Source organism: Pinus tabuliformis, chromosome 2_2 (assembly GCF_031772625.1).
Source record: "Pinus tabuliformis cultivar Carrire ecotype Pingquan chromosome 2_2, CPIR1, whole genome shotgun sequence".
NCBI classification, from domain to species: domain Eukaryota; kingdom Viridiplantae; phylum Streptophyta; class Pinopsida; order Pinales; family Pinaceae; genus Pinus; species Pinus tabuliformis.
In genome coordinates, this window is record NC_142300.1 from 406234022 (window position 1) to 406253806 (window position 19785).

Genomic DNA, 19785 nt, shown 5'->3' on the forward strand with positions numbered 1-19785 from the left:
AATAACAATAGCACATGAAGAAACTTTCAAATGATATCTTAAATTTCTTCTTATAGTAGCCATCATCCATGTAATTATTCATGAATGTATTCCACCTTCCATCAATACACAAAGAATATTAAAATTTCATATCAAAAATATACATATAGTAAAGGACAACAAAAGTCATATATATAGATACATAAACTTTGTGCAAAGTAAAAAAACATATAACTTAATAATCCTCACATGTCAAAAAGCCTTCTTTCCTTTGCAACTTGCCAAATCTCATAAATTTGTTCCCATTTCACCTCTGTCATGTTAGGACCTATTAATGATATATGTATCAATGCATCAAGTGTGTTAATTGATAGTCTTATTATCCTTATATATTTGATCATATTTTTCTTAGATAACCCTCATTCACATGCGACGGTGCTCATTGGTATGACAAGCATTGCTTGCCATAATTTTAGCATATTTGGATACCTAAAGTGCCAATCTTTGTTTGAGAAAATACTTTCCATGCATCTTCCATTAAGAATCTTTCTCTATTAAAATAAACCACATCAATAAATTGATATAATTCTCTTTTAAAAGTTGTAATATCAAACATTAGTACATTTTCACCTTCATTACATGTTTTATGTTGCCAATGTGGAAAAAGTATTTCAAGCCAATGCTTTACACTATTTTCTCTGACATAAATATCTGACAGGTAATGACAAGGACTAAGCAAACTTGTTGGATTAAAAAGATGAAGATCTGGAAATCTTGAATCAAAACTCTCAATCAATGCTTGGACATAATTTCTTGTAAGTTGTATGCAACTCTGAAGGGAGCCCTCAATGCAAGCTACCATTGGTTGTGACAATTGTTCATCATGGATTGAAATATACAAAAAATCATGTCTATGGGTATTCCCCTCTTTGTCAACATTTTCAAGGAAACCATCTCTGGAGTCTTTCAAAAATTTAGTAAGATGTAAAACACCTTGTAATTTTGACATCCACATTATCTTCTTGAAATTTTTCGTTTAGATTATTCAACTCCTTCAAAACATCAGCAAGCATTTTTAAACAAAATTGAATTAAAAAAGTCCTTGCCTTATGATACAAATCCTTGCCTTATGATACAATGAATCCTTTCTTTCTCTCTTCTACACGCTCAAAATAGAAAGCCATAGAATCCCATGGATTTGAAGAACCTACAAGGATTCTAATTCCATTATCTCTAATAAGGAAATGAGCTTATTATTTCTCTTTGCTAAATTTCCAACCCATGAGTATACCTTGTTTTTTATTTTCTCAACATACAAATACTCAGGTATCTTTTTCAAAGCATATGATGCTACAAGTGCTTCAATATGTGAAATGAAATGAGTGCCAATCAAATTTGCTAAATCATTCTTTAGCAGTGTGACAAATCCATTTTCACATCCAACCATAGATGAAGCACCATAAGTCGAAACCGTTATTAGTTTCTCATTTTCCAACTACCTTGTTTCCTTTAAATTAACGATGGTATCATATATAGTCTTTCCTTTTCCACTAGGAACAATGATCATTTTCAAAAATTGTGTGACTGGAGGGCCCAAACCTTTTAAATCTAGATATGTAGAATACACAACAAGGTGTTGTTCAAAACCATTGTCTATACTTTAATCTAACATTATAGAGAAAAAGGGATTTTCTAACACTTTTCTTGTTTGCACCTCTTCAAGATAATTTGATATAGAGTTAATAAATTTAGTAGCTTCTTTTCTATTTATGTAGGAAGAATACTCCACTCGAGAAGGCATATTAGGCGTCTGTAGATGCCTTTGAATATGACAAAGATCTTCATAAGTAAAAATTGAAATATCTTTTTTTGCAATAAAATATGCTAACTAAATGGTAGTTCTGACCACTTCCTTGTTAGCCTCACTTATCGCCACTATGTGTTCTTTAATGGGATTTTCAAACCTTTCAGTGTCATACAAATTTCTCTGAGTTGATGTTTGATGAATAATGGATTTTGCATGAGTTCTCACAACATCATATTGAATCGTATTAAATCCATCTCCAATACCCCATGGACGTTGAGCCTTGTATTTCTCACAAATTTTACACTTCATATGAGTCTTGTGATATTCAACATTGATACTATACACCCAAGGATTTTTTATCATCCACTCTTCTCAGAATTCACGTTTTGAGAAGGCCTTTCTCCTCGAACTACTAGATCCACCATCGTGTCCTTCCATTTTATTGCCAAGAATTTCTATATCAACAAAATACTCTTCATTCATATCTTCATTAGCATCATCATTCAAATGAGGTATATATGGAATATCTTTAACATTATAATTCTTTGATGTTTTAAAATATACATAAAAAAATTTAGTTGATTGACCCTTCCTTTTTGGAGGCATTTCTATTTAAGTAATTTACCTACATGAAAAGCAATTACAATAAATCACAATAAGCAAATAAAGAGTGAAGGATTGATAGTCATTACATAAGCAAAGATGTCAAGATAATAAGGTGTAATTACTAAAGAATAACACATTCCACCTTGAAGTGTATATGAATGTGTAATGAATTTTTTTATCTATTTGTAATAGTAGAACTTTATTAGTCACTCAAATTACATTTTGGTAATTTATGATGATAAAATCCCTTCAATAAATATGATATTTATTATGGTTCATTAGATTTCTTTGTTTTGATGAATGCTCCTTAGAAAATTACTAGACACTACCTATAGTACAATGATTACTTACTATAAAATAGATACACTACCTATAGTACAACAAGTAGATCAATAATAAGTCAATTCAAAAAAGCAACTTCAAACCTTATTTTTATGGAACCTTAACCTATGTAAAATAACATAACATTTTAAAATTCTTATGGAATTTAATATTCTTAAACCTATAAGAAATCAAATTAAGTTAAATATATGTTTGTTATTAATAAATTTAACATAAAATATTTAAATTAGAATATATTAAGTATTAAGATAAGTGAAAATAAACTAAATATATAAAGTTAAATATGTGCTAATTATTAATTATTATTATTAAATTGAGTGTAAATAGTAAAATAGATAGAGAATATATAAATATATAAAATTAGTGTAATTTCAATCATAGTTTTATTATTTTTAATGGTACAATAAAAACAATAAAAGTATTAATGTCACACATCTAACTATTAAGGTAACTTATAGAATTCATGAATTACCAATAGCATTATGGTTATTCACTTTCAAAAGAACATGGTTTAATTCGTTAATTTAAATTGCAATGAAATGTGGGACTATGGTTTTTCAGCACATATATAATTTACCATTATACATGACTGTAAGTTCCATAAGAAACTTCACGTTTATTGGTGTGATTTAACGTATAACCTGATATTTTATTAACCTTCCATAAATGTTTAAGTGCTATGGCAATTATGGCCATACCGCCTCCTTTCAACCTTACATTAATACTCTGGTTGTCGTATGCCTAGGGTTATTCATGGTTCCGCCTAGGGTTATGCATGGTTCGACTGCCAAGGAGCCTCCAGTTGGAATCCTTCCAAATATGCATCGGTTCTATGGTGCAGATGCCTCTTCCAAATCCAATTAGATCCTGGTACATTGTGTGTCTTGAGGTGATCTATCGAGCCATGAGTGTTAGTCCATCGAGTCCTCAAATGGTTCACTTCTGTCTTTCTCTATTATGGTTCTCTACCCGCTGCTTTACCTCGCCACAGTTTGCCTTTAATCAAGCTGCCCACTTCTGGTTGCCTTCAAAATTGGTTCTTTTTAGTTGTATAACACGATGTGCACTGAGACACAGTCTCTGTTTTCAGAAAGAGTTTCTAGCTTGGATAGTCTCTTCAGGTAAGCGCATATTCATTTTAGGTGTTAAACTTAAATAGTTTATGAGTTTTATAGCTTTTCTCTTGTTTTGTCATCACATACTCATCTTGTTTTCTACTTGAATGTGTAGCCCTGGTTGGCTATGGTGTGGGTCCTCGGAGTCATGCCGAATTGTGGTTGGGTCTACCAGTTTCTTGGCGCCCACTACCGGGTATGTGTTTGTTTGTCGAACTAGGCTAGGGATATTAGTTAACATCCTTCATCCCTGAACTGGACAGAATACTATCCCTGTAATGTATTTTAAAAGGTTTCTCTAGCCTAAGGCTGAGGGTTTTGTTATAATAACTCAGAGGGACTGGGCCGAACTCAGAGGAATAAATCCTCGTTTTCAGACTTTTGGTTTTGGTTATGAAATTGCATTCTTGTTGCCAAGAATTCGCTTGTGTTAAGTTATTGATCTATTAAAACCACGAGACTAGGGTTTCTGTGATGGGCATTAAGGGCATGGGGCCCAACGACAGCAAAGTACATACTCATTTATTCGTGGGTGGCAGGAGATAGATATTAAGACCCTCATTCTCATGAAAAGTGGGAGACATGGGCGGGAAATAGCAGGAAACAATGGGCTAGGCCATCTTAAAATGGAACCAAGACCGCTGAAACCACCGAAACTTTTTTGGTGTAGAGGCCGAAAATCTTTTTGGCGCTAAATTGTTTTAGTTTTCATGTGCTGGGGCTTTCACTGTTATTTTGCAAAGGAACTCGACGCTGAGCTAGAAGTTTCAAGGAAGACAGCAAAGGGTTTATTTTCCACAGCTATTTTCCTTTCAATTTGATGTATTTCCCTTGCAAAGATGTTGGCATTGGTATTATTTTCCTTGCGTAGCTGTAGGAATTGGGATTATTTTGAACAGTCTCCTCAGCTGTGACTGCTTTTTCAAGAACATATTCATCCATACTTGAACAAGGAACACATCATTACTGTCGGTAAGGTTGGGCTTGTTTAATGGAGTATTGAAATCATTATAGCAAAGGGAACACATCATTAATATTAATACTAGGGGAACTAGAACAGAGTCAAGGCATTCTCGAACTAGCGAACACATCAATACTGCCTTCAAAACTGTTTGAAGAATCAACAATTTCCTGAGTCGTGTCTGGTTCTGTTTCTTTATAATTACATGAACAACTTAATTTCTGCTTTGAAGTATCGCTCTCTATTTGTGTGTAGACATGAATCCAATCAACCTTGTAATGAGATGACTCACCTGCATGTTGGGAAACACTAGGCATTGGCTCATACATACTAGAGACACTGTCCACTTTCGAACGATGCAATTCATCAAGGCCATAAAATTGTTTGTCATTTTCTAGACTCTGAATAATGAAATTTGTCTTGATGAACTTCATCCTCAATAGCTGAGTTATGAGGTTGCAAACCAACATCTGAAACTCAAATATTCTCATAAGCTTCTTGAGGTTCATTGTATGATGAATGAATCAGTTGATGATCTCCAAATTTCAAAGAGACTGCATTAGACAACATGGGACAACCATCATTTTGTCTATTGTTATAATTCTTATGTGACTTTCGTTCTTCATAATCCTGAGTTTCACTTTTGTAAACCTGTTCAATTTGCTCTTCTTTTTCAACTACATGATCTTGATATCTTTCAATTGCATCTGAATTCTTAAACCCATACTCGTGAGTTTCATTATTAACAAGTGAGATGGGATTTTCGGGATACCAAATTGATGAGTATGGGAGAGAAAAATATTGTTGTTTTAACTCTAGCAAGATTAACACTTAGTTTGAAATCGGGCAGTGAGCCTATTTTGGAAATACCTATATGTACTGAGAACATAATAGGAAAGCCAAACAGCTAACCCAGATTGTGAAAACGTCCAAAATAGGGCATACTAATAGCACGATTAGGTATTGCCAATTTAATGGCTGTAACAGAAGCCAGTTTCCGAAACCAACATTATCAGAATGCCCATAACAGGGCAGAACTGTTACTATTTGCAGTTCATTTTAAGTAACTTAAACATAGTGGGGATTAATACGATTGTTTGGAAATCTATATATTCCTGAAAGATATTGGGCATTGATGGTGAACATGCTTTCATACTAATTGAAATACGCAATCAAACTTCTGCTACGAAAATGAAAATATTGAGCAATGGAAGACACAGTATTCCACACTATTATTAATACAAAGCAAATTGATAACTGGAGAAAATCCTCCACTGGGTAAAAAGACTCGATGGATGAGTTAATGGGGAGATTTGCACTCAGCTTACATGGCCAATTCTTTTATTTTATTTTTATTTACCTTTATTTAATTTAAATAAAAAATTATCAATTCACACACACAGCCATATACATAAACTAAGAGTAGATATTTCTCAAATCTGGATCTATCAAGTGCTGTTGAAGGATCAAATCCTTCCAGATGCAAACTTTTCCTCAAGTTTTTTCACTATCAAAAAGGTTTGTATTAGAAGGATTTGATCCTTTCTATGCTTGATGGATCTGGAGTTGAGATGGATCTATGCTGGTCTAACTGCAGCCTCCTCGTCTTTCCTCTGGTGATTTCTCTCTTCCACTAATCTGCATCTTGTCTTGATTGAAATCTGTTCCTCCTTTATCTCTATGCTTTCTCCCAGTGGTTATCTGGCTAAGAATTGAGCCCAAACTCCCTAAATGGGAAACTTCTTAGCCATTATTCTTCATAATTGTTTTTTCCAACGAGTCATTTTGCCATTGTGGCCCCAATGCCTATGTGTCTACTTCGTAATTACAGATCACCTTTGATATGGCCCTAGGAGTGCTGGCCTAGTTGCCAAATTTCTTTTCTTTCCCTGATTGTTTGGCCAGTCCAATATGGCCCTAGGAGTGTTGGTCGAGTTGCCAAATTTCTTTTCTTTCCCTGATTGTTTGGCTAGTCCATTGTTGACATAGCTACCCGACCCTTGTCTAGCCTGTTGCTATGACGCCAGGGCCCAGAGAGCTGACGAGATTCTTAATAAAGAAATTTCTTTAATGATATTTTTACTACCAGAAATTTCGTCTAGTGGATTACAAATTTATGGGTTTGAGTTTTATGCTACTGGACTCGATATAGGTTTATCATAAAGTAGTTCTCTTTAATGAGATTATTGAGATTAGATTTAAATCCAATGAATTGCAAATAATTTATGGTCCCATGCTTCACATGGATATTTATTATCTTTGAATTTGTTTGGTGCTTACATCAATATTGAGCCCTCTTTGAAAACAGAAGTGTACAGGACAATTTTTGGAGATAAAAATTGTATTCATACGAAATTATGAATACCCAGGGCTGAAATACAGAGCATATTTTAAGGCATTTTGTCTGTGTATTGTAGACAGACATATCTTCTTGGATTTATTTTCCTCACTCATTCTCTTCATTATTTGGTATTTTTGAGTGTTTCTTATAATCTTTAAATTTTGTTTTTCCTTAGAAATATAGTTCCTCACTTACTTGCGCCTGCGTATTAGGTGTTCAAGGTGAGGATGTTGGTACCTTGACAGACACCTACAGGTTCCCTCCCCCGCCATCTCCCCCCTCCCCAACCAATAAAAAAAAAAACTTTTTCCTGAACAGAAGTAGCTGAAATGTACTGTATGGTGCATTCTTCATCATCTCGAAATATAATGTCTCAAAATATAAGTCGTCCACTCTTCTTCTAATATTAATATTAGATTTCACTGTCAATAGTTGGGCACTCTAGTCCGTACAGAAGGTGCGGATTTTGCCCTCGAAAGTATTCACAACATTAGAGAAGCCTTTCCTGAGATATGGGAAGAAGATGCAGAGAGCTCCATAAATGTTCGACAGTCAACAGGGGCAACTGCAGCTATTGAAACTGTTGTCACTGCATAAGCCAAGATATCGTTGAATAAGGGAGTGGGGAACCATGATAATCCTGTTGGAACTTTTCCTCTATGTAGAGGAAACTCCGATTGTTTGTAACCTTGGTACTAAAATGTATATCTGATCTTAAGGATCCTTTACCGAATACTTTAGCGATATCAGTTCTGTTACAGTTGATCAATATATTAGATCACTTTGTAACCTGCTTTGATAAAGCATTATCTCTTTCGATGCTATTTTCTTTCTGCCTTTGCTTGATCCGATTTTAGCAGCTCTCCATTAAAAGTTAATGTTTATCTCTATCCCTGGCTTTGCTTAAAAATGAAGACATTTTCAAAATTTTATTCGTTTATCTTGGTTTTTCTCCACGCCATCGGAAACACATTCTTGATTCCTAAATGTTCAATAAAATCATTGCTCAGATAAAAATGGATGGGAGAGTCATTAGATATAAAATTAGAATACATTCCCTAATATGATTGACATTGTAGGTGGATTTCTAATGGGACTGAGTGTTTTGTAATGAAAGTGGAAAAAAAAAGCGACATAATAGAAACAATTACAAATTATCCTCGAGATTGTTGTGTAAAAGGACATGATATAATAGATATAACAGAAAAACAAAATATATGTGGTTGCTTTCATATGTCATCCATGCAGAATGACAATACTTTTTATTATTAGCAGTTAGTAAAATTTTCTATATGTATTTTTATTATGTTAGTCTATGGGGCATTCACATAATTTTCATAATTATAATGAAGTCATAGAGCATTTTAATAAGTTATATTAGTTTAAAATATTAGAGGTATAATTATGGGTTTTGGAACTTAAATTTCATAAATAGCTAATATTAAACGGTTAATCATTATTTAGCTTAACTACCCTAACACCTTTTTACTTAAGCTTAATTTAATCCGTATTTAGCGTAACTACCCTAACTCTTTTCTATTTAAGTTTCATTTAGGGAGGTTAATATGGTCTTAATATTTTTGTTGATATTCATATAAAAAAATTACTAACCACTTGAATACATGGATAACAAGTTTTTATATGCTCCAATTATCTATAGATTTCACATTCCCTCCTCAAGCTCACATAATAATATTCTTGACACCCTTGTACCTATTCATGTGGACTATTCCACAACTTCCATACATAACTCCATGAGCCACAACACTCCAGTAATAGATCTTACAACAAATTAAGCTTAAATTAGCATACAAATCCACCTTCTGCTATTGTACCTATTTAAGTGGTTCATTCCACAACTTGACACTCCATCCTCTCTATGAATGTGAGGGATGACACCATGTGCTACCACACTTAAACATGCATGCCTCAATAACAGGTCTTTCAAAAACCTTGAGGAATATGTCCTACTTGTGTCTAGGCTTTACAACTTGGACTAAACACTCTATTGTGTTAATCATTGCAACTCTCCATGTCAACTTCTTCGCTAGGCATCACCACCATCAACTCCATCTATTTTCTTTTACCCATGTAGTTATGAGACCTTTCTCACTATATATCTTGAACTTGTGTTAATCCATAATTTGCATGTACTCCTTAACATCCACCCAACAATGAATTGTGCTCAGCTCACCTTGACTGGTCATTCCAACCTCATTTGCACTTTCCATATCCATGTGATTTTTCATCCACCCAACTCTCAAAACTAACCTTACACAATTCCATCCCAATAACCATTAAATTATTTTTGTGAAATCCTAGTTTCTTAGTAGCAACATTTCAGTAAGCTCTAAATCTTAGGATTCAAGGTTCATTTTCACACCACTCCTCACTACTCCCCCACTTCTTTTTTTAGTCTCCATACTTTAACCTTGGTCACCACCTTTGGTTTAGCCATATACATAAACCAAGAGTAGATATATCTCAACTCTGGATCTATCAAGTGTTGTTGAAGGATCAAATCCTTCCAGATGCAAACTTTTCCTCAAGTTTTTTCGCTATCAAAAAGGTTTGTATTAGAAGGATTTGATCCTTTCTGTGCTTCATGGATCTGGAGTTGAGATGGATCTATGCTGGTCTAACTGCAGCCTCCTCGTCTTTCCTCTGGTGGTTTCTCTCTTCCGCTAATCTGCATCTTGTCTTGATTGAAATCTCTTCCTCCTTTATCTCTATGCTTTTTCCCAGTGGTTATCTGACAAAGAATTGAACCCAAACTCCCTAAATGGGAAACTTCTTAGCCATTATTCTTCATAATTGTTTTTTCCAATGAGTCATTTTGCCATTGTGGCCCCAATGCCTATGTGGCTACTTTGTAATTACAGATCACCTTTGATATGGCCCTAGGAGTGTTGGCCTACTTGTCAAATTTCTTTTCTTTCCCTGATTGTTTGGCCAGTCCAATATGGCCCTAGGAGTGTTGGCCGAGTTGCCAAATTTCTTTTCTTTCCCTGATTGTTTGGCTAGTCCATTGTTGACATAGCTGCCTGACCCTTGTCTGGCCTGTTGTTATGACCCCAGGGCCAAGAGAGCTGACGAGCTTCTTAATAAAGAAATTTCTTTAATGATATTTTTAGTACCAAAAATTTCGTCTAGTGGATTACAAATTTATGGGTTTGAGTTTTATGCTGCTGGACTCGATATAGGTTTATCATAAAGCAGTTCTCTTTAATGAGATTATTGAGATTAGATTTAAATCCAATGAATTGCAAATAATTTATGGTCCCAAGCTTCACATGGATATTTATTATCTTTGAATTTGTTTGGTGCTATTACATCAATATTGAGCCCTCTTTGAAAAAAGAAGTGTACAAGACAATTTTTGGAGATAAAAATTGTATTCATACGAAATTATGAATACCCAAGGCTGAAATACAGAGCATCTTTTAAGGCATTTTGTCTGTGTATTGTAGACAAGCATATCTTCTTGGGATTATTTTCCTCACTCATTCTCTTCATTATTTGTTCTTTTTGAGTGTTTCTTATAATCTTTAAATTCTGCTTTTCCTTAGAAATATAGTTCCTCACTTACCTGCGCCTGCATATTAGGTGTTCAAGGTGAGGATGCTGGTACCTTGACAAACACCTGCAGGTTCCCTCCCCCACCATCTCCCCCTTCCCCAACCAATAAAAAAAGAAAACTTTTTCCTGAACATAAGTAGCTGAAATGTATTGTATGGTGCATTCTTCACCATCTCGAACTTCATTGGATGATGCCTCCTTTCTAAATAACAATTCTTTCTTGTCAATGAAAAACTGTCTCCTTTCTAATTAAGACAAGAAAAGGAATTTTCTTTATGTATCCCATGGAGTATAACATTTTATATGCAATTGTGTCTTATAACATGATAGTGTTGCACCCTAACCCAACATACAACATTGTAACAATCCTAGTTCCTTTGGGTGTGTTTTGAGAAATGAGGTCATCCTTTTATGAAAATGCACACCCCATTGGCTCATTGTTATATATTTAAGCTTCTGTGCAATAAATGGCCACATTGAGTCACTTAATATCCACCATTCTAGGAGATGCACTGGGATGATCTTTTGCTTGGATATGTGATCATGTGTTTGGAACTAGACTCTAATTCATTAGCATGAAATAGGTTCGAGAGGGGTGTTATGGAAATATGATTGATTCTCCTCTGAACATCTCAAATCTGCACAAATCTATGCATAGGTATAATACCAAGCCATGATATTTGTAGCTTGGGTCTTTGATAAGTATGAGGCATGAAATTGGCATTATTTGGTTTAATCCCACACCAGCATTTACTCATGAATTGATGAAATCAGAGCTCATGGGCATTCACTGCATTGTCATTCATTTGAATTCACTTATTCCATGTGTGGTTAACTATATTGGAGGGTTAAACATAATTCTAAGTTTTTATACCCTCTCTGCCACAAGTGCTCTACATTATTTTATGTCTTTTCATTTTCCAAGCATATTTCAGGGTTCTTTATTGCATATTGGTGCTCTTCTAAGGCAGCACACCATATCGCTTCATCTACCATAATAATTCTTTGGACTCCAATTAGTGGTTTCCATGCATGCTTAATGTGCTTCATATGCATTGCTTTTCAAATGCTGATTTCACAGTTTAATATAAATTGGTGATAATTTATTTAAATATTTTATATACAAAATGATGCTTGTTTGTTAGGAACACTATTTACTTTTTGAGCACCATATATGGAACCTCGTTGGTTTCAATCAATAATTGCAAAGAGTCAACCAACCAGACTTTCATTTAATTTTCTAAAATCTCTCACTTTAATCCAACTTCCGAATGTTGTTATATAAATGATCGAACAGACACTAACTGTGGCAGCAAACTATCTTGAGGCATTATCTGGGCAGCGAATCATCCCTGAGACATTATTTGAGGCATTGGCCTATCTCTAAGGCATTATCTATAGCAGCACATTAAATCTGAGGCTTCATTGTGGCAGCAATTTGTCTATGAAGTAATTCTGAGATAGAAAGATACCTCTGAGGCACTATTGATGACAACAAATCATCCCTGAGGTATCAATTGTGGCATCGAACCACCTATAAGGGATTGTTTGTGGCAACGAATCACCCCTAAGGTTTTTATGTGGCAGCAAATCATCTTGAGGTATGGTCTCGGGTTTTGAGGCAAGCAAGGTCTGGTTTGGAGTTGATAGTGGTTGCAATAAGATAGTGAAGTAATGTTTATAGGCAGCAAGGAGATATTCTCCAGAGATTACTTTGCATTATGTGACAACAATTTAAGACAATGCATTACCCTTTGTAATATAATCCAGAGAACTCCTCAATGAAATTAGTATTACATGCATAGAAGTTTAAACCAACATATTTTAGAATAATTTTATGGTTTTACACGTTGTCATATATTTCAACATTTATTTATGTAATGATCCTAACTAGTGTCCACAAACTTTTCTTCGCAGATTTCTATTACATTATTCTATACAAAATGGCAGACCAGGTATTTATGTTGCTTTTGGTATTTGTATTATTTATGTTGTTGATTTAGTTAGAGATTGGCTTTGTTTTTAGAAATAACTTTAAAATGATACTTCAAAAGTTTGTTTGTGACTAGTTAAATGCTTGTTGGAACACTATGATAAGCTTGCCTCAAAGTGTTGGATAGATCTTCAATGCTCACTCAACACATATTTGGTGTTACCGATTCTATTTTCTTATCAGTTTTTTCATCAAGGTTTTCTTATTTTTATGTTATTATGTGCTTTTTTAAGAATGTACCCATGGGTGTTACTGATGCTACTATGGGGGATTCAATGATATTCACTACTTTTATGGAAATGTTAACAAATGCACGAGGGCAAGACGCTGCTATGATGATGCATGAGGTAAGCTTGAATATTGTCTTTTATATGTTCAATTATCTTATATTCCTTATTATATTATGATAATTTATGTTTGTAGAATGCAGGAAATCGCTAAAGTCATTCCAACCCCTATAACACCTTATATAACATCTAAGGTAATGATAGTGGTAAAACTTGATCAATATTTTTGTGCATTTAGTTAACTTATTTCACTATATATATTTATTAATATTTGTGTTTTTACTAAGCGTGCATTTTGTTGGCATGCAGGATTCATTTATGCCCCTCAATACAACCAATGTTGGCATGCAGGGATCATTAATGACCCCATATACATCTAATGTTATGCAAGATGTAAGATTCAACCATTTATTTATGTGAGTTTGATTATGTTATTTGTTGAGAAATCTAGGGCATATATTTAATAAATTTTTTGCACAACGACTCCATGATTTATGAGGTGTTACGAAGAGCTACATCATGCCTTCAAATGGATCACCCCATCCGTTTTTTTCTTTTTGTGCATACAATACTATTTTAACAAGTAACCCAAGAAATATGTTATTCCAAAACATGATGTCAAGTTACTTTTTTAGGGTTTTTATGTAATCAAGAGGCCTTTTTAGGGTTTCTTAAATTCAAACCTTAGATCATACTCTTTTCCCTTTATGTCATTCTAGAGTTTATCCCATGCCCTAGAAATCAAATCATAGGGAAAAAATACCTTAAGATTAAGGTTTCTAAATACTAGGGTATTTCTTAAAATATAAACCCATAAATTCAACCCTACTACATCTTATGATGGACCCTTTAAAAGAAAATTATTATACATACCTCATGGACACATATCTGTACTGATTAGTATTTTGGTTGCCATGATTATTTGCAACTTTACTATACATTTCATTGATCATTTTCCACCTGCATGACCTTATTTTAACGAGTCTTCCGAGATATTTTCATCCTATAATGGGACTTGCTTCTTCATGTGTTCATGAAACCCATGCCTCAGTCATAACATAAATAATCTTATTTTTCCTTTTTTTACATAAATTACATAGAATTGTGATTAGATATGTCATTATGAAGACCGAACCTAGTTACATATTTCAACATTATTCATCTGTTATTCCATCTTATTATTTATATTTGTGCCTTGTAGGATGTTTCTAGGTGACTCCAACAAGTATACAATCTATTGGTATAGAGGGTCATGTTATGCCATATACACCTAGACCAAACCCCATAACATGCCCTCTACACAATCTGTTGGTATAGAGGGTCATGTTATGCCATCTACACCTAGACCAGAACCTCATAACATGCCCTCTACATCAAATGTGGGTCTAGTCAGCATTCTCCCACCAGGACCAGAACAAGTTTCTTTGAGGAGTCTTATAGACTCACAAACAAGAATGTCAAGGCTCCTACCAGATATTCCTGCAAATGTTCAAATCAGACAAGAAATAATTGAACAAATTCAGTTATGGGAAATGTCATTGTTGGAGAGTGTATCTCCTACAAGAGATCAACAGGTAAAATTATTTTATTTTTTTTATAATTTCATTTGTTATGTTTAGGATCATTATTTTAGATATGAAAAATAGTTTCATATTTTGGTTGGGTTCTTAATAGTTCCACAATTTCATTGTAAATACAAGAAGTAACTGACACAGTGCCTAATGTATCTATAAGGGAACCTTCCTCAATCCCCAAGACTACAACAATATCATCGGTGACCACAAAAGGAATGCAAGAAGTTACAATCTTGCTCACTTCAGAAGGAAATGTCTTGAAGGATGAAACAAGGCTGAAATTTTATCACTTTATTTTTCGTCATGCAGAACAATTATTTGGAAATACCATCCAAATGGATTGGAGGAAACAAGCCAATGCCAAAAAAGAGGAACTATTTAAATATGTAGTAATAGCATTTGGTAATCCTGGATTTGATAAGGAACTTATTTTAGAGATTGCAAGTAAATACATGCACTCAAAGAGGTCCAATTTAAGGACAAAGTTGACAAAAAACTTGATGTATCCACGTCCAGCTTGGATCCTAGACCAAGTGACATGGGATGAACTTATGAAAGATGCCAAGTTTAAGAGGAAAGTCCTCAGAAATCCAAACTATACGCCATCTGCACAAGGAGGAGCTAAGAGATACAAGAAAAGCAACCCAAGCTGGGGTGTCAAAAATTGGATCTCACAAATTAGGCTCTGGTGGATAAAATAGTATTCATGGTGGTATGGTAAGTGATATTTTCATCTATTATATTTTCTATTTTAGGCAAAGTAACCATGGTCACGTTGAGTTAATTGTATCTTATTAGTTATTTTACCTTATAGATATGATTATCTTTGTTAATGTAGGTTCACCAGTTTCAAAAGGAAGCTTCAGAGGAAGACCTAAAATATGTTGTATTACATGGTTCCCAAGGTCTTCGCCAACACATGATAAATTGAGGGGAAAAAATAATTACTAGTTATGGATCCGAGGTTAGTTGTTTATAATATTATATGAATAATGAAATAAATCAATTGGAGGTTTTAATGTTATTATAACAAGTTAAAGTGTGTTGTGTATAGGAATCAGGTGAAACATCTTGGAGTGAGCATGGGGAGGAGATACAAGCACATGATGATTTTATTGTTGCAAAAAATCATCCAATAGTCATTCTTGAACCTTGGCAGGAAACCATTGTTGAATTTCAGTGAATGGGAGACAGAAATAATGAGGAGGGTGTTTAATGTGATGAGCATTCCACACCCACAATTAATGTAGCACCTCCCAAAAAGAGGACAAAAAGGATTGATATGTGTTAAATTTTAATAACTTGAACGTGCATCGCTCTAGCTTCTAAGGAGCGCACTAAGTTGTGAGGGTCCAAACATAAAATAATTATGTGTGCAACAAAATTTTTTTTGAAGATACTTTGTTTTTTTTATGAGTACTTACATATTATGGGCATCACTAAGACTGTTGCAGGTCCTAACTTGTATTATTTGTTTGATTATGATCAATTTGATATGCTTATATTTGTGTTGTATGTAGATGACATGTTCCTAAAAGTTAGTTAAAAAAATTCTATCCCATGGTGCAAGAAGAAACTGGCAAGTGAAGTTGACATGAAGGACATACACCTCATGTGTTATTTCTTGGTCTTGGAGGTTTGGCTGAGTTGAGGTGAGGTGGTCCTCGAATAGGGGTAAGTAAGCAATTGAGATTCTGAAGAAGTTTCAGATAATGGACAATAAACCATAGGCTACTTTTATGATACATATTTTGAAGTTATCAGTAGATTAAGATTCAAATTTGGTTGATTTGTCAACGTACAAAAAGTATATAGGTTCCCTAACATATCTGGTAGAATTTAGCAGTCAAATTGCTATGTGCATGAGATCCCTTGTCTCACAGACAAGGGGGGCTTAGACACCAATTTATTGTCCAGCTTGGCTGCTAATATATGGTTGAGCTGATGTTGCTGCAAATATGCTCCATGGTCTGAGGTATGCGAGGTACTTAAAGGGCACACTGGCATAATGCTTTGAGCTGCTGCATGCTTTAGTGGATTTTGACAGGGCCAGAGATGCAGGTGGCAAGAAGAGTGATTCATGGTTTTGTTTCATTTTGGTTTCAAATATAATATCTTTTTTAGGATGGGATACCCATGTGTGCAACTTGAAGAAGTCCCTTTTTGGGCTAAAGTAGCTTCTTGTGCTTGGTACTCATGGATTTATGAGTACTTACAGATTATGGGCATCACTAAGACCGTTGCAGGTCCTAAATTTTATTATTTGTTTGATTATGATAAATTCGATATGCTTATATTTGTGTTGTATGTAGATTACCTGGTCCTAACAGTTAGTTTAAAAAACTCTATCCCATGGTGCAATAAGAAACTGGAAAGTGAAGTTGACATATATTATTTCTTGGTCTTGGAGGTTTGGCTGAGTTGAGGTGAGTTGGTCCTCAAACACGGGTAAGTAAGCAATTGAGATTTTGAAGAAGTTTCGGATAATGGACAATAAACCCTAGGCTACTTTTATGATACATATTTTGAAGTTTTCACTAGATTCAGATTCAGATTTGGTTGATTCGTCAATGTACAAAAAGTAGATAGGTTCCCTAACATGTATGGTAGACTTTAGCAGTCAAATTGCTATGTGGATGAGATCCCAATACACTATCCTAGTCATCCCAGCTGTATAATGCACAGTTGTACCGTTGTAACACTAACATAAGCACCAGAAGCTATGCTACTAGAAAGTTTTAAAAGTAAAGTAGGATGCTAAGACCTTAATGTCTTTGCATGTCAAACACTATGCTGATACTTATTTCAGTATTTACTTTTTAACCATCATATGCTGACCATTTTCGATGATGCTAAATTGAATGCTCTTTTTCCTATTTCCTAGGGCATATTACCAGAGATCCTAGAAGAGTTACTGGCTGCCAGGAAAAGAGCGAAGGTAGACCTAAAGGTGGTGAACTAAGTGCTTCCTATGTTCATGTTACATGCTTGTATTTTTTCCACTTAGCATCTCAGTTTTTAACTTCCCGAAATCTTGTTTAGGAGGCTAAAGATCCTTTTGAAAAGGTTGTCTTGGATGGCTGACAATTGGCTTTGAAGGTAATCACAGCTTTGTCAAGTCTGTATTAATTATGGCTTGGACATGGAATAAAAGTAAAACTAGGTATGCTGGTGAAACACATAAAATAGTTTTGACTGTGTGCACTTGAAGATCAATGCAAATTCAATTTATGCATTTACTGGTGCCACTATTGGGCAATTGCCCTGTTTGGAGATTTCGTCAAGTGTGACGAACTATGGTAATTTCACAGTTCTTCCATGGAAAAAAAACATTAAATCCATGGACACCTTGACTCTCCCCTTATTTTTCCTAGTTGTAATGTTATTGGTGCTTCTTTTACTTACAAGATAGAGATGCTTGCAGTCCTCTCTTATTCTATATATGCATGTATCAGCCATTCACATTGATTATTTTTGGGCATCAATTATATCCATGTAATTCTTTTCTTCCTCCTGGCATAATGTTTTGGGTATGATACTGACATTGATCAATCTCCAAATAAGATCGAGTTCTTGAATTGCATTAATTAGTCATGTGTACTTGTACAACTAAGATGATATGCTTAGGCCCTCTTATTATATTTTGATTACAAGTCCAGTTTGATCTTTTGACACATTCTCTGTTCCATCAGACAATATCGATTTTACATATTGTTTTAAAATTTCATATCATTAATCATCTCATTTTTTTCCACCTATCAGGCCGTCAAATGATAGAGCATACAAAGAGGCTAGTTGAAGAAAGGTTCACAATAGATGGTGGTTACCAATACAATGCTGAGGTAGGCTATTATTTAGCAACTAAAGGCATTTGTAACCTTTGAACTGGATCAATAATGACAGGAAGTACACTTGTTGTATTGGTGATAGTCCAAGTTCTTGAAATCATAATGGGTGATTTGATCCTAACCAAGATTTCTACTGTAAAGCTTGATATTATATTTTTATATTTGAATCTAGGTTGTATATGGAGATACAGATTCAGTTATGATACAGTTTGGTGTACCAAATATAGAAGAGGCCATGACGCTAGGGAGGGAAGCCTCAGATTATATTAGTGGTACATTTACAAAGGTACAATGTCAAGAATTTTAAATATCCGTGAAGCCTATAGAGTTGTTAATGATGTTTTTGTAGGGATGAATGTTTTAATATCACCTTTCTTTTTAAAACTAATCTTCTTTTGACATTCCACTTCCATGAGATCTTTGTAAATATGCACAGGACAAGATGATCAGTTATGCTTTTCTGTGGCTTATCTGCATCTGTTTGGTGCATCTTTGGCATCTAATCAGTGTGTTATTTAACATATGCTCTTATGAAGCCTATTAAACTAGAATTTGAAAAAATATACTCCATACTTGTTGATCAGCAAGAAGAGATATGCTGGGTTTTTTTGGACAAAGCCAGATTCTTATGACAAAATTGATACTAAAGGTGACAAACCTGATCTTTTTGTTTCAAAGACAGGCCTTAGTGTTTGTGAAGGCTCAAAATTATCTTAGAAAAATAATGTATTTGATGCCTTCTTAATTATTAAATATTCCTGATCTTTTAAATATTCCATATCAACAGGCATTGAAACAGTGCGAAGGGACAGTTGCCTGCTGGTGAAGAACTTGGTTACAAAGTGCCTTCACAAAATACTCATTGATCGTGACATACCTGGTGCAGTGTAGTATGTCAAGAACACTATTTCTGACTTGTTAGTGAATAGAATGGATTTGTCACTTTTGGTGATAACTAAGGTGAGAACAATGAATCCTTTTGCATGTTTATGACCAAATTTGTTTGACCATTTGTTACTTAATGGAGAAAATATGATAGGGGGAAGAGGAGATTTACATTCTGAGCAAGTCACTTATTACATATTCCCGGTTTCAAGTGTTAGAAGTATATACTATATACCTAGTTGGGGCAGGCCATGGAAGTCTCCCTTTTAAGTCTGTCATGTTTCTTCTCCCTACATTCTGTACTTGGAAGGGATTCAGTCAATATTTACTGCTAGCAATGGGAGGAAGAAGTGTCAAGGGAGGCTCTTATACAATTGAAGAGAATCAAAACATGACAATATATAATATATCTGCATTTTTAATCTCATCCTGAGAAAAATTGATTACTGTTTAGCTGCAGCAGAAACA

The 19785-nt window shown here is 34.4% G+C and overlaps 1 pseudogene; it reads left to right on the forward strand.

The window, feature by feature from the left end:
- LOC149193002 (DNA polymerase delta catalytic subunit-like) overlaps nt 1-19785 on the forward strand; it is an 85194-nt pseudogene that overhangs the window by 63621 nt on the left and 1788 nt on the right.